This window comes from Odocoileus virginianus, chromosome 1 (genome assembly GCF_023699985.2).
Source record: "Odocoileus virginianus isolate 20LAN1187 ecotype Illinois chromosome 1, Ovbor_1.2, whole genome shotgun sequence".
Classification (NCBI taxonomy): domain Eukaryota; kingdom Metazoa; phylum Chordata; class Mammalia; order Artiodactyla; family Cervidae; genus Odocoileus; species Odocoileus virginianus.
This window is the reverse complement of record NC_069674.1, coordinates 74,711,018-74,724,568: the sequence shown is the minus strand read 5'-3', so window position 1 is coordinate 74,724,568 and position 13,551 is coordinate 74,711,018. Positions and strand designations below refer to the sequence as shown.

The window sequence follows — 13,551 nt, the reverse complement described above, 5'->3', positions numbered from 1 at the left end:
GTATACAGCTAAAGGAAATAGTTGTTGTTGGGCTTAGGTCTGCTGCATATTCTGCTGGTGTGCCAAAAGGAAAGGCCCTCATTGCTCATACATGGGCCTTTTCTTGGGCTTATGTTTCCAGTGGTGAACCTGCAAGAATGAGATGATGTCTTACTCCTGCCCCCAAACCATGGGAGGCATTGCTTACTGCTTGCTGTGAAAGTGCTGCGTCCTTCAAAGTTAGGTTTCATGAGCTGCAGTGCAGTCTCACTATGTGCACTGCATCCGTTTGACCTTGTTGTGTCTCCCCTGTGACACATAAGGTCCAAGGATATGACAGCAAGTAGGCTGATACTTATGGTTTTTACAGCAGTAAGAAAACTTTTTGTCTTTGTCCCAGGAGTATCATGTTTGTCAACATCCATATACAGTTTAGACCAATTTATTAGCTTGTAACTAGGATAACTTCAAATCCAGGAAGTAATATATATAAGAATAAGGCAGTAATAATAAACTTTCAACTCTTTGCATAAGTCAGTTAATTTGAGTCATTTTTCCAGGGCTAAAATTTTGACAGAAGAGAAATATGAGTTACCTGACAATCAGCTCACATTTACTACCTACCAATGTTACAGCTTTCCAGGGTGTGCAGTGGTAAAGAATCTGCCTGCCAGTGCATGAGATGCAATAGACACAGGTTTGATCCCTGGGTTGGGAAGATCCCCGGGAGTAGGAAATGGCAACCCACTCCAGTATTCTTGCCTGGTCAAATTCCATGGACAGTGGAGCCCGGCAGCTACAGTCCATGGGGTCACAAAGAGTCAAACACGACTGAGCAAGTAGGCACCAAAGTTACAGGGTCTTAATTAACATTTCTTACTCTGTTTCATTCACTTTGGAAAACACTCGACATACATTATTTATTAAATTAATCAAAGATACTCCATGCTTTAGGTATCAGTATTTTCATTTTACATGTAAGGGGACTAGCACACAGGGCTTAATTTTCATGAGGTCATGAAAGTGGTAGGCCTTACCTCCCAAAGTAAATGGTAGGCCTTGAATTCAAATCCCAGGCACCAAAACCAAATTTCTATCCATCACATTTAGAGAAAGAAGGTTATAGGAGTTTTAAATTTATTCACAATAGAAAAAAATGTTTTCACAAAAATAATAAAAACTAAATTGAAGATTTTTTTAAATATTAAAAGCCCAAGTTTGAAGATATTTGCCATAAAAAGAAAAGCAAAATAAAATGCTATTGTCCAATAAATATAAATAATATCTGAGAAGAGAGCAAAGGAGTTTTGAAGTCACTTTAGTCATGTCTGACTCTTTACAACCCTACAGACTATACGGGATTCTCCAGGCAGGAATACTGGAGTGAGTTACCATTTCCTCCTCCAGAGGATCTTCCCAACCCAGGGATCAAACCCACGCCTCTTACACCTCCTGCATTGACAGGCGGGTTCGTAACTAGTAGCACCACCTGGGAGGTCCTAACAAGTGCTCTACCTGATATCTAATGAGTCACTTTAACTTCCACACTTGGTTTCATATGTCCTTGTTATTTATTCTATATTAGCTGAGGTAATGGAGAAGGAAATGGCAACCCACTCCAGTGTTCTTGCCTGGAGGATCCCAGGGACAGAGGAGCCTGGTGGGCTGCCGTCTATGGGGTCGCACAGAGTTGGACACGACTAGAGTGACTTGGCAGCAGCGGCTGAGGTAAATACACTTAATATTGTGTAGTTGACCCATAGCCGTGTCTTCATATCCTTGGGTTCCCTAACCGCAGGTTTTACCAGACTTGGAATTCAGTTTGTGCTTGGTTGAATCTGGAGATAGCAAGGGCAGATGCTTGGTTGAATCTGAGGATATGAATGGCAGATATGGAGGGTCCATTGCACTATGCCACTTTATGTAAGGAACCTGAGCCTCCCTGGATCTTGGTATTCATGGAGGTCCTGGACCAATCCTTTGCAGATACCTAGGGCTGACAGTGTAACATTACCTTAGTTTCAGATGTACAGCAAAGATTTGGTTTATATGCACTGTGAAATAATCACTAAAATAAGTCTAGGTACCAACTATCACTGTAAATAGTTACAGTTCTTTATTCTTGTGATAAACACTTAAGGTTTACTGTCTTAGCAGCTTTCTAATGTGCAATACAAGATTATTTACTGAGTTGTCATATTGTACAATATATCCCAAGGATTTAATTACTAGAAGTTTGTATCATTTTGACACATTTTGCTGACTCATCTACCCCCACTCCTTGCCTCTGGCAACCACCAATTTGTTTTCTGTATCTGAGCTTGACTTTTTTTTCTTTTTTCTTTTGGATTCCACATATAAATGAAATCATACTGGGTTTGTCTTTTTCTGTTTGACTTATTTTACTTAATATAATGCCCTCAAGGACCATCCATGGTGTCACGAAGGTCAAGATTTTACTTTTATGGTTGCGTGATGGTCTATTCTGCTGCTGCTGCTGGGAAGTCGCCTGAGTCGTGTCCAACTCTGTGTGACCCCATAGATGGCAGCCCACCAGGCTCCAGTGGGCTCCAGCTCTTCAGGCAAGAACACTGGAGTGAGTTGCCGTTTCCTTCTCCAATGCATGAAAGTGAAAGTGAAGTCTCTCAGAAGCCATTGCCTTCTCCGAGTCTATTCTAGATAGACAGAAAAATCAATCGATCAATTGATTGATTGATCTTGGTTATTGTTAGTAATGCTGCAGCCATATCGGGAATGTAGAAATCTTTCAAAATCAGTGTTTTTGTTTTCTTCTAATAAATACCCAGGGATGGAATTGCTTGATCGTATAGCATTTTTAATTTTTTGAGAAACTTCCACCTGTTTTCCATGATGGCTGTTGTTCAGTTGCTCATTCATGTCCAACTCTTTGTGACCACATGGACTGTAGCATGTCAGGCTTCCCTGTCTTTCACTATCTCCTGGAGTTTGCTCAAACTTAAGTCCATTGAGTTATGATACCATTCAGTCATTTCATCCTCTGTTGCCCCCTTCTCCTCCTGCCATCAATCTTTCCCAGTATCAGGTCCTTTTCCAGTGAGTCAGCTCTTCATGTCAGGTGGCCAAAAAAACTGGAACTTCAGCTTCAGCATCAGTCCTTCCAATGATTATTCACAGTTAATTTCTTTTAGGATCGACTGGTTTGATCTCCTTGCTGTCCAAGGGACTCTCAAGAGTCTTTTCTAGCACCACAGTTCAAAAGCATCAATTCTTGGGTGCTCAGCCATCCTTATGGTCCAACTCTCACATTCATACACAACTCCTGAAAAGCCATAGCTTTGACTATACAGACCTTTATTGACAAAGTGAGTTCTCTGCTGTCTAGGTTTGTCATAACTTTTCAACCAAGAAGCAAGTGCCTTTTAAATTCGTGGCTGCAGTCACTGTCCACAGTGATTTTGGAGCCCAAGAAAATAAAATCTGTCACTGCTTGTGTTTTCTCCCCCTCTGTTTGCCATGAAGTGATGGGACCATATGTCATGATCTTAATTTTTTGACTGTTGAGTTTTAAGCTAGCTTTTTCACTCCTCTTTTCACCTCCATCAAGAGGCCCTTTAGTTCCTCTTTGCTTTCTGCCATTAGGGTGGTGTCATCTGCATATTTGAGGTATTGATATTTCTCCAGGAAGTCTTGATTCCAGCTTGAGCTTCATCTAGCCCGGCGTTTCACATGATGTAGTCTGCATGTAATTTAAATAAGCAGGGTGAAAATATACAGCCTTGACATACTCCTTTCCCAATTTTGAACCAGGCTGTTATTCCATGTTGTTCCATGGTAGGTATGCCAACATATATTCTCAACAACAGTACATGAGAGTTTCCTTTTCTCCATGTCTTTGCCAGAAGTTGTTATTACTTTACTTTTGATGACAGTCATTCTAACAAAGTGTGCAGCAGTGAGATCCCATTGTGGTTTTGATTTACTTTCACCTGATGATTAGTGATATTGAATATCTTTGCACGTACCTGGTAGGCCATTCATATGTCTTCTTTGAAAATGTTTGTTCAGATCTGTGAAAATTTTAATCAGATTTTTTAAGCTATTCAGTTTGAGTTCTATATTCTTTATATATTTTTCATATTAATCCCTTGCATATATGATTTACATGTATTTTCTTCTATGTTGCATTTTGCCTTTTTATTGTTTTCTTTTGCTCTTCAGAAGCTTTCAAATTTAATGCAGTTCTATATATTTGTTTTTGCTTTTGTTGTAAAACTTAAAAAATTATCACCAAGGTTAATATCAAGAAACTTACTGAATATGTTTTATTCCAAAAGTTGTATGTTTTGAAGCTTAATGTTCAAGGCTTTAATGCCTTTTGAGTTAATTTTTGTGTATAGTGTAAGATTGTGGTCTGGTTTTATTCATTTGCATGTGACTCTTCAGTTTTTGCAGCAACATTTATTGAAGAGACTGTTCTTTTGCTGTTATATATTCTCCACTACTTTGTTGTAATTTAATTGGTCATATACACATAGGTTTATTGCTCCTGTCTCTATTCTTTTCCATTAATATGTGTCTTTTTATGCTAATAACATCCTGTTTTGTTTACGGTATAATACAGTTTGGAATCAGTGAGTATGATGCCTCCAGCATTATTCTGCCTCCTCAAAATTCCTTTAGCTATTTCAGAGTCTTTTATAGTTTGGTAGAGGTTTTAGGATGATTTGCTCTATTTATGTGAAAAATGCCTTTGGAATTTTGATAGAGACTGCATTGAATCTGTAGTTTGCTGAGTAGTATGAACATTTTAACAATATTAATTCTTTCAATTCATGATCATGGAAGATATTTGTGACTTACTTATTTCATCAATGTTTCATATTTTTTAGTGTGCAGAATTTAGGAGAAAGAATTTCTTTCACCACCTCAGTTAAGTTATTCCTATGTACATGGTTCATCTTGAACCAATTGCAAATGGGATTGTTTTCTTAGTTTTTGTGTCTGAGAGTTTATTATTAGTGTATAGAAAGGCAATATTTTTGTACTTTGGTTTTGTATCATGCTACTTGATGAATTTGTTTACTAGTTCTATTTTTTTTTTTCTTTTTTGGTAGAATCTTTAGGACTTTTTGCATATAATATCAAGTCATTTGCAGAGACAGTTTTACCTCTTCCTTTCCATTTTAGATATCTTTCATTTCTTTTTCTTATCTGATGGATGCAGACTTCCAGTACCATGTGGAATAAAAATTGTGAGTGGTTAGCCTTGTCTTGTTACTGATCTTAGAAGAAAGTTTTTCAGCTTTTCACCATGGAAAATGATGTTAGGCTGTGGGTTTGTCATAAATGGCCTTTATTATGTTGAGGTACATTTCCTATAATTCTGTTGGAAGCTTTTATCATAAATAAGTGTTGAATTTTGTCAAATGCTTTTTGTGTATCTATTGAGATAATCATTATTTTTATTTTTCATTTTGTTAATGTGGTGTATACCATGGAATGATTTGTACATGTTGAACCATCCTTGTGTCCTTGGAATAAGTTCCACATGATCACAGTGTATAATCATTTTAACATGTTGTTGAATTTGCCTTGTTAATATTTTGTTGAGAATTTTGCATCTGTGTCTACCAGGGATATTGATCTGTAATTTTCTTGTGCCTTTCTTATGTGGTGTTGGTACGATGATTTTGCTGGGCTTGTAATATGAGTTTGGCGTGTTTCCTCTTCTGTTTTTGGGAAGAGTTGAGAAGAATTTATATTAATTCTTGTTTCTTAGAAATCTCCAATGAAGTTGTCAGATCCTGAACTTTTGTTTGGTGAAAGGTTTTAGATTTCTTAATTCAAGCTGTTTAATAGTAATTGGTGTATTCAGTTTTTCTGTTTCTTTATGATTCAGTCTTGGTAGGTTGTATGTTCTAGGAATTTATCTCATTTCTTTTAGGTGATCAAATATATTGACATATAATTATCAATATTAGTATCTAATTAACCTTTGTTTTTCTATGGTATCAGTTGTATTATTTCCTTTTTCACTTGTGATTTTATCTGAATTCTTTCATATTTGAATTTGTTTTGGTGCGTGTAGCCAAGGTTTTTTGTTTTGTTTATATTTTCATAGAATCAGCTTTCAGTTTTGTTGATCTTATCTACTGTCTTTTAGTCCCCATTTATTTCTGCTCTATTTTTATTTCTTTCCTTCTGCTAACTTTGCACCTCATTTTTTTCATTTTCTAGTTCCTCGTGGATGACAGAAACATTGACTTTCAGATCTAGTTGTATTGTGTGCTCATCTCTCAAGTGCAGTTACTAGATGTGGAGTTTAGACTTTTTCCTCCTTAGGGGGATGCTCCAGGTTAAATTTACTCTTGACCATTTCTTGACAATGGCAGGATTGTTTTGCAGCCTCTCCTACCTGCCCTGATGTGTAGTTTTTCTCACTCGTTCTATTGTGTCAGAAAACTTGCTCAGCTAGTTTTTAGTTTTTTCGGAGAAAATTGTTCTTTACATTGCTGTAGATTTGAAGTGTCTGTGGGAGAAGGTGAGTTCAGGAATTTCCTGAATTGCCAGCTTCAGCTGGAACCAGAGTTAAATATTCTGATAACATAAATAACGAAGCAAAATGACAGATTTTGGCAAGAAATTATTTGTAGAAAAATTTCTGAACCCTTGTCACTCAGCTGTCCATTCAGTTGATTACTCCACTGGTTCCCCTCCTTGTACGTCTCTAAACATGCTGCTCATGTGCTGGTGGCAGGGCTAGGGTGGGAAGGAAATGGGGATAAACAAAAGAAAGTTAACTGCTAATACAGATAGGTTTCATAATCTTATGGAGCCTTTAATTTAAAAGGGTTGTTAAGATATCTGTGGAAAAATATACAACACAACAGGTGTTAATATTTCAAAAAAGTTTCAGAAATAAAAGTTTTAGAATCCTGCTCCCTAGTCTCTATCAGAAAGTGAAATATTTAATAATTTATCACAATCCAAATTTCCATTTTAAGAAGTCTTCTTAAAAGAAGATTCCTATGAAGGTTCCTATGAACCTTCCATAGAAGGTTCTATGAAGTCTCCAGCAATTAAATTCTCCTCTTTAATACTTAGGAAGTGGAGTTTATACCAACCACTTATTTCCAATCGTTCACATAGGCCTGTCTTTCCGTAACAAACGTAGTCCTCAGCTGTGTAGAATGAATGTAGTATTAGCAGTAGAACAGTAGCTGTAACCATGAGTCTGTGAGCCTAGGTAGGTCCAATCTCAGCTCTCTCCCCTGCACTGGCCTTATTGATGCTTCTGTTACTCTATAGATGCTCATTCTTCCCTAGAAATAAGCCCTTGTCTTTGTATTCTCCTCTCTTGCCCTTTATGTTTCTCCCTCTCTAGACGTCTTCCAGGCAGGCAATCCAGCCTATTGTTTTGCCCAGAGTAAAGCTCTGTTCAGTTCAGTTCAGTCACTCAGTAGTGTCTGACTCTTTGCGACCCCATGGACTGCAGCACGGCATGCCTCCCTGTCCATCGCCAACTCCTGGAGTTGACTCAGGCTCATGTCCATTGAGTCGGTGATGCAATCCAACCATCTCATCCCCTGTTGTCCCCTTCTCCTCCTGCCTTCAATGTTTCTGAGCATCAGAGTCTTTCCCAATGAGTCAATTCTTTGCATCAGGTGGCCTAAGTACTGGAGTTTCAGCTTCAGCATCAGTCCTTTCAATGAATATTTAGGATTAATTTCTTTTAGGATGGACTGGTTGGATCACCTTGCTGTCCAGGGAACTCTCAAGAGTCTTCTCCAATACCACAGTTCAAAAGCATCAATTCTTCAGCTCTCAGCTTTCTTTATAGTCCAACTCTCAGCTTTCTTTATAGTCCAACTCTCACAGCCATACATGACTACTGGAAAAACTGTAGCTTTGACTAGATGGACCTTTGTTGGCAAAGTGATGTCTCTACATTTTAATATGCTGGCTAGGTTGGTCATAACTTTCCTTCCAAGGGGTAAGCATCTTTTAATTTCATGACTGCACTTACCATCTGCAGTAATTTTGGAGCCCCCCAAAATAAAGTCTGTCACTGTCTCCACTGTTTCCCCATCTATTTGCCATGAAGTGATGGGACCAGGTGCCATGATCTTAGTTTTCTGAATGTTAAGCTTTAAGCCAACTTTTTCACTCTCCTCTTTCACTTTCATCAAGAGGCTGTTTAGTTCTTCACTTTCTGTCATTAGGGTGGTGTCATCTGTATATCTGAGGTCATTGCTATTTCTCTCGGCAATCTTGATTCCAGCTTGTGCCTGATCCAGCCTGACATTTTGCATGATGTACTCTGTGTATAATTTAAATAAGCAGGGTGACAATATACAGCCTTGACGTAATGCACTCCTTTCCCTATTTGGAACCAGTCCACTGTTCCATATCCAGTTCTAACTGTTGCTTCCTGACCTGCATACAGATTTCTTAAGAGGCAGAAAAGGTGGTCTGGTATTCCCATCTCTTGAAGAATTTTCCACAGTTTGTTGTGATCCACATAGTCAAAGGCTTTGGTGTAGTCAATAAAGCAGATGTTTTTCTGGAATTGTTTTACTTTTTCAATTATCCAACGGATGTTGGCAATTTGATCTTTGGTTCCTCTGCCTTTTCTAAATCGAGCTTGAACATCTGGAAGTTCATGGTTCACGTACTGTTGAAGCCTGGCTTGGAGAATTTTGAGCATTACTTTACTAGTGTGTGAGATGAGTGCAGTTGTGTGGTAGTTTGAGCATTCTTTGGCATTGCCTTTTTTTGGGACTGTAATGAAAACTGACCTTTTCCAGTTCTGTGGCCGCTGCTGAGTTTTCTAAATTTGCCGGCATATTGGGTGCAGCACTTTAACAGCATCATCTTTTAGGATTTGAAATAGCTCAACTGGAATTCCATCACCTGCAATAGCTTTGTTTGCAGAGATGCTTCCTAAGGCTCTCTTGACTTCACATTCCATGATGTCTGGCTCTGGGTGAGTGATCGTATGGTTGTGAAGATCTTTTTTGTAGATTTCTACTGTGTATTCTCTTTACCTCTTCTTAATATCTTTTGCTTCTGTTACTTTGCTTCTGTTAGATTTCTACTGTGTATTCTCTCTACCTCTTCTTAATATCTTTTGCTTCTGTTAGGTGAGTGATCATATGGTTGTGAAGATCTTTTTTGTAGATTTCTACTGTGTATTCTCTCCACCTCTTCTTAATATCTTTTGCTTCTGTTAGTACAATTTCTGTCCTTTATTGTGCCCATCTTTGCATGAAATATTCCCTTGGTATCTCTAATTTTCTTGAAGAAACCTCTAGTCTTTCCCATCCTATTGTTTTCCTCTATTTCTTTGTATTGATCCCTGAGGAAGGCTTTCTTATCTCTCCTTGCTATTCTTTGGAACTCTGCATTCAAATGGGTATATCTTTCCTTTTCTCCTTTGCCTTTCACTTCTCTTCTTTTCACAGCTATTTGTAAGCCTTCCTCAGACAACCATTTTGCCTTTTTGCACTTCTTTTCCTTGGGGATGGTCTTGATCCCTGCCTCCTGTACAGTGTCATAAACCTCCATCCATAGTTCTTCAGGCACTCTGTCTATCAGATCTAATCCACTGAATCTATTTCTCACTTCCGCTGTATAATTGTAAAGGATTCCGATTTAGGTCATACCTGAATGTTCTAGTGGTTTTCCCTACTTTCTTCAATTTAAGCCTGAATTTGGCAATCAGGAGTTCATGATCTGAGCCACAGTCACCTCCTGGTCTTGTTTTTGCTGGCTGTATAGAACTTCTCTATATTTGGCTGCAAAGAATATAATCACTCTAATTGCAGCATTGACTATCTGGTGATGTCCATGTTATAGAGTCATCTCTTGTGTTGTTGGAAGAGGATGTTTGTTATGACCAGTGCATTCTCTTGGAAAAATTCTATTAGCCTTTGCCCTGCTTCGTTCTGTACTCCAAGGCAAATTTTGCCTATTACTCAAGGTATTTCTTGACTTTATATTTTTGCATTCCAGGCCCCTATAATGAAAAGGACATCTTTTTTTGGTGTTAGTTCTAGAAGGTCTTGTAGGTCTTCATAGAGCCATTCAATTTCAGCTTCTTAAGCATTACTGGTCAGGGCATAGACTTGGATTACTATGATATTGAATGGTTTGCCTTGGAAGCAGACAAATCATTCTGTTGTTTTTGAAATTGCATCCAAGTACTGCATTTCAGACTCTTTTGTTGACTATGATGGCTAATCCATTTCTTCTAAAGGATTTTTGCCTACAGTAGTAGATATAATGGTCAAGGAGCTAAATTCACCCATTCCTGTCCATTTTAGTTCACTGATCCTAAGATGTTGACGTTCACTCCTGCCATCTCCTGTTTGACCACTTCCAATTTGCCTTGATTCATGGACCCAACATTCCAGGTTCCTATGCAATATTTCTCTTTACAGCATTGGAGTTTACTTCCATCACCAGTCATATCCACAACTGGCTGTTCTTTTTGCTTTGGCTCCATCTCTTCATTCTTTCTGGAGTTATTTGTCTTCTCTTCTCTAGTAGCATGTTGGGCACCTACTGACCTGTGGAGTTCATCTTTCAGTGTCCTATATTTTTGCCTTTTCCTACTTTTCATGGGTTCTCAAGGCAAGAATACTGAAGTGGTTTGCCAGTCCCTTCTCCAGTGGACCACATTTTTTCATAACTCTCCACTATGACCCGTCCATCTTGGGTGGCCCTACACAGCATGGCTTGTAGTTTCATTGAGTTAGACAAGTTGTGGTCCATGTGATCAGATTGGTTAGTTTTCTGTGATTGTGGTTTTCATTCTTTCTGCCCTCCAGTGGACAAGGATAAGAGGCTTATGGAAGCTTCCTGATGGGAGAAACTGACTGAGGGGGAAACTGGTTCTTGTTCCTATAGGGGGAACCATGCTCGGTAGATCTTTAATCCAATTTTCCTTTGATGGGTGTGCCTGCTTTCCCTCCCTGTTATTTATGGGGCCAAACTATGGTGGAGGTAATGAAGATAATGGGGACCTCCTTCGAAAGATCCCATGCATGCACTGCTACACTCAGTGCCCGCAACCGTGCAGCAGGCCACCGCCAACCCACACCTCCATCGGAGATTCCTGGACACTCACGGGCAAGTCTAGGTCAGGCTCTTGTGGGGTCACTGCTCCTTTCTCCTGGGTCCTGGTGTATGCAAGGTTCTGTTTGAGCCCTCCAAGAGTCTATTTCTCAGGTCTGTGTAAGTTCTGGCAGCTTTAGGGTGGGGCTAAAGCTCTGTAGCTGGAGAAGGAGCTGGCAACCCACTCCAGTATTGCCTGGAGAATCCCAGGGATGGGGGAGCCTGGTGGGCCACTGTCTATGGGGCTGCACGGAGTCGGAGATGACTGAAGCGACTTAGCAGCAGCAGCAGCAAAGCTCTGTGGCTGTTAATATATTTCTTATAGTTTATGTGATATATAAAACTCCAGGGCCCTGAAGAGTGCCTTTATTCCAATGCATAATTTCCATCTCAGATAAATTCTGGTGAGTATCTCCAGAGTTTAGTATTTCTTCCCTACCCGTGACCTATCTCCTACTTTACATACAGTAAACATGAATATTTGTCATGTATATTGTAAAGCAAAGCAAATAACACATTTCAAAAATCTTGAGAGTATAACACCCTCCTCTACCATATAGAACCTACAGATGCCTGTCACCATCTGAATATGCTCAAAGATTGCTCAAGCTACTGCACAATTGCACTCATCTCACATGCTAGTAAAGTAATGCTCAAAATTCTCCAAGCCAGGCTTCAGCAATACGTGAACCATGAACTTCCCCAGGTTCAAGCTGGTTTTAGAAAAGGAAGAGGAACTAGCGATCAAATTGCCAACATTTGCAGAATCATCAAAAAAGCAAGAGAGTTGCAGAAAAACATCTATTTCTGTTTTATTAACTGTGCCAAAGCCATTGACTATGTGGATCGCAATAAACTGTGGAAAATTCTTTAAGAGATAGGAATACCAGACCACATAACCTGCCTCTGAGAAATCTATGCAGGTCAGGAAGTAACAGAGCTGAACATGGAACAACAGGCAGGTTCCAAATAGGAAAAGGAGTACATTAAGACTGTATTTTGTCACCCTGCTTATTTAACTTATATGCAGAGTACATCATGAAAAATGCTGAGCTGGAGGAAGCACAAGCTGGAATCAAGAGTGCCGGGAGAAATATCAATAACCTCAGATATGCAGATGACACCACCCTTATGGCAGAAAGTGAAGAAGAACTAAAGAGCCTCTTAATGAAATTCAAAGAGGAGAGTGAAAAATTTGGCTTAATGCTCAACATTCAGAAAACTAAGGTCATGGCATCTGGTCCCATCACTTCATGGCAAGTAGATGGGAAAACAGTGGAGACAGTGACAGACATTATTTTTGGGGGCTCCAAAATCACTGCAGATGGTGACTGCAGCCATGAAATTAAAAGATGTTTACTCCTTGGAAGGAAAGTTATGACCACCCTAGCCAGCATATTAAAAAGCAGAGACGTTACTTTGCCAACAAAGGTCCGTCTCATCAAGGCTATGGTTCTTTCAGTAGTCATGTATAGATGTGAGAGTTGGACTATAAAGAAAGCTGAGCATCGAAGAATTGATGCTTTTGAACTGTGGTGTTGGAGAAGACTCTTGAGAGTTCCTTGAACTGCAAGGAGATCCAGCCAGTCCATACTAAAGGAGATCAGTCCTGAGTGTTCATTGGAAGGACTGATGCTGAATCTGCAGCTCCAATACTTTGAGCACCTGATGCAAAGAGCTGACTCATATGAAAAGACCCTAATGCTGGGAAGACTGAAGGCGGGAGGAGAAGGGGACGACAGAGGATGAGATGGTTGGAGGGCATCACTGACTCGATGGACATGAGTTTGGGTAAACTCCAGGAGTTGGTGACAGACAGGGAGGCGTGTTGTGTTGCAGTCCATGGGGTCGCAAAGAGTCAGACACAACTGAGCGACTGAACTGAACTGAACTGAGCCATCTGAAAATAGTGTTTACAAGCTCAACAGGCAATGAGCAAAACTTAGTGAAATATTTATAGCAAATTTTAAAGTCTGCTGGATTTCCACTCATCTTATACTTCTGTAGTTTTGCTCTCTTTATCTTTTTAGATAAGGTTTGAAACTACAGGTTCCTTTGAAACTACAGGTTCTGTTTCAGTGTGGTCTGAGTTGGCAACTGAGATTTTGCATTTTTAGCAAGTTTATAGGTGATGCTAATACACCTGACTCAGATTTCACACAGTTAAAGAAACAAGACTTTAAAACATTTATGTCTGTCCTAACTATGTCACAGTTCTCTTCTTGAGAGTGTAGAATGGAGCATTTCTGAAATTTGTGCACATAAACTTACTAGCATCTGAGAACAGTTGGGAAAAGAAAATAGGAGTTAGTATGTCAAAACTGATACATAGACAGAAAAGCAAATATACAATTATAGTAGCATATCAAACAGTATTGAAGTAAAGCACATTTAAAATTATGAGTGGAAAGAAAGTCACTTCCTAATAAAGGGAGTTTTTTATTTTCACAAATATTTGAAACTGCAGCTGCC

General features: G+C 39.2%; 1 protein-coding gene across 1 annotated transcript in view; it reads right to left on the bottom strand.

Annotated features, from left to right (window-relative positions):
• Positions 1-5,297: 5,297 nt before the first annotated feature.
• LOC110128571 (platelet glycoprotein 4-like) overlaps positions 5,298-13,551 on the bottom strand; it is a 49,984-nt gene continuing 41,730 nt past the window's right edge. The window contains exon 15 of the mRNA XM_070469882.1: positions 5,298-6,720. The gene's annotated coding sequence lies outside the window, so the exon portion shown is untranslated. The remainder of the gene's footprint in view (positions 6,721-13,551) is intronic.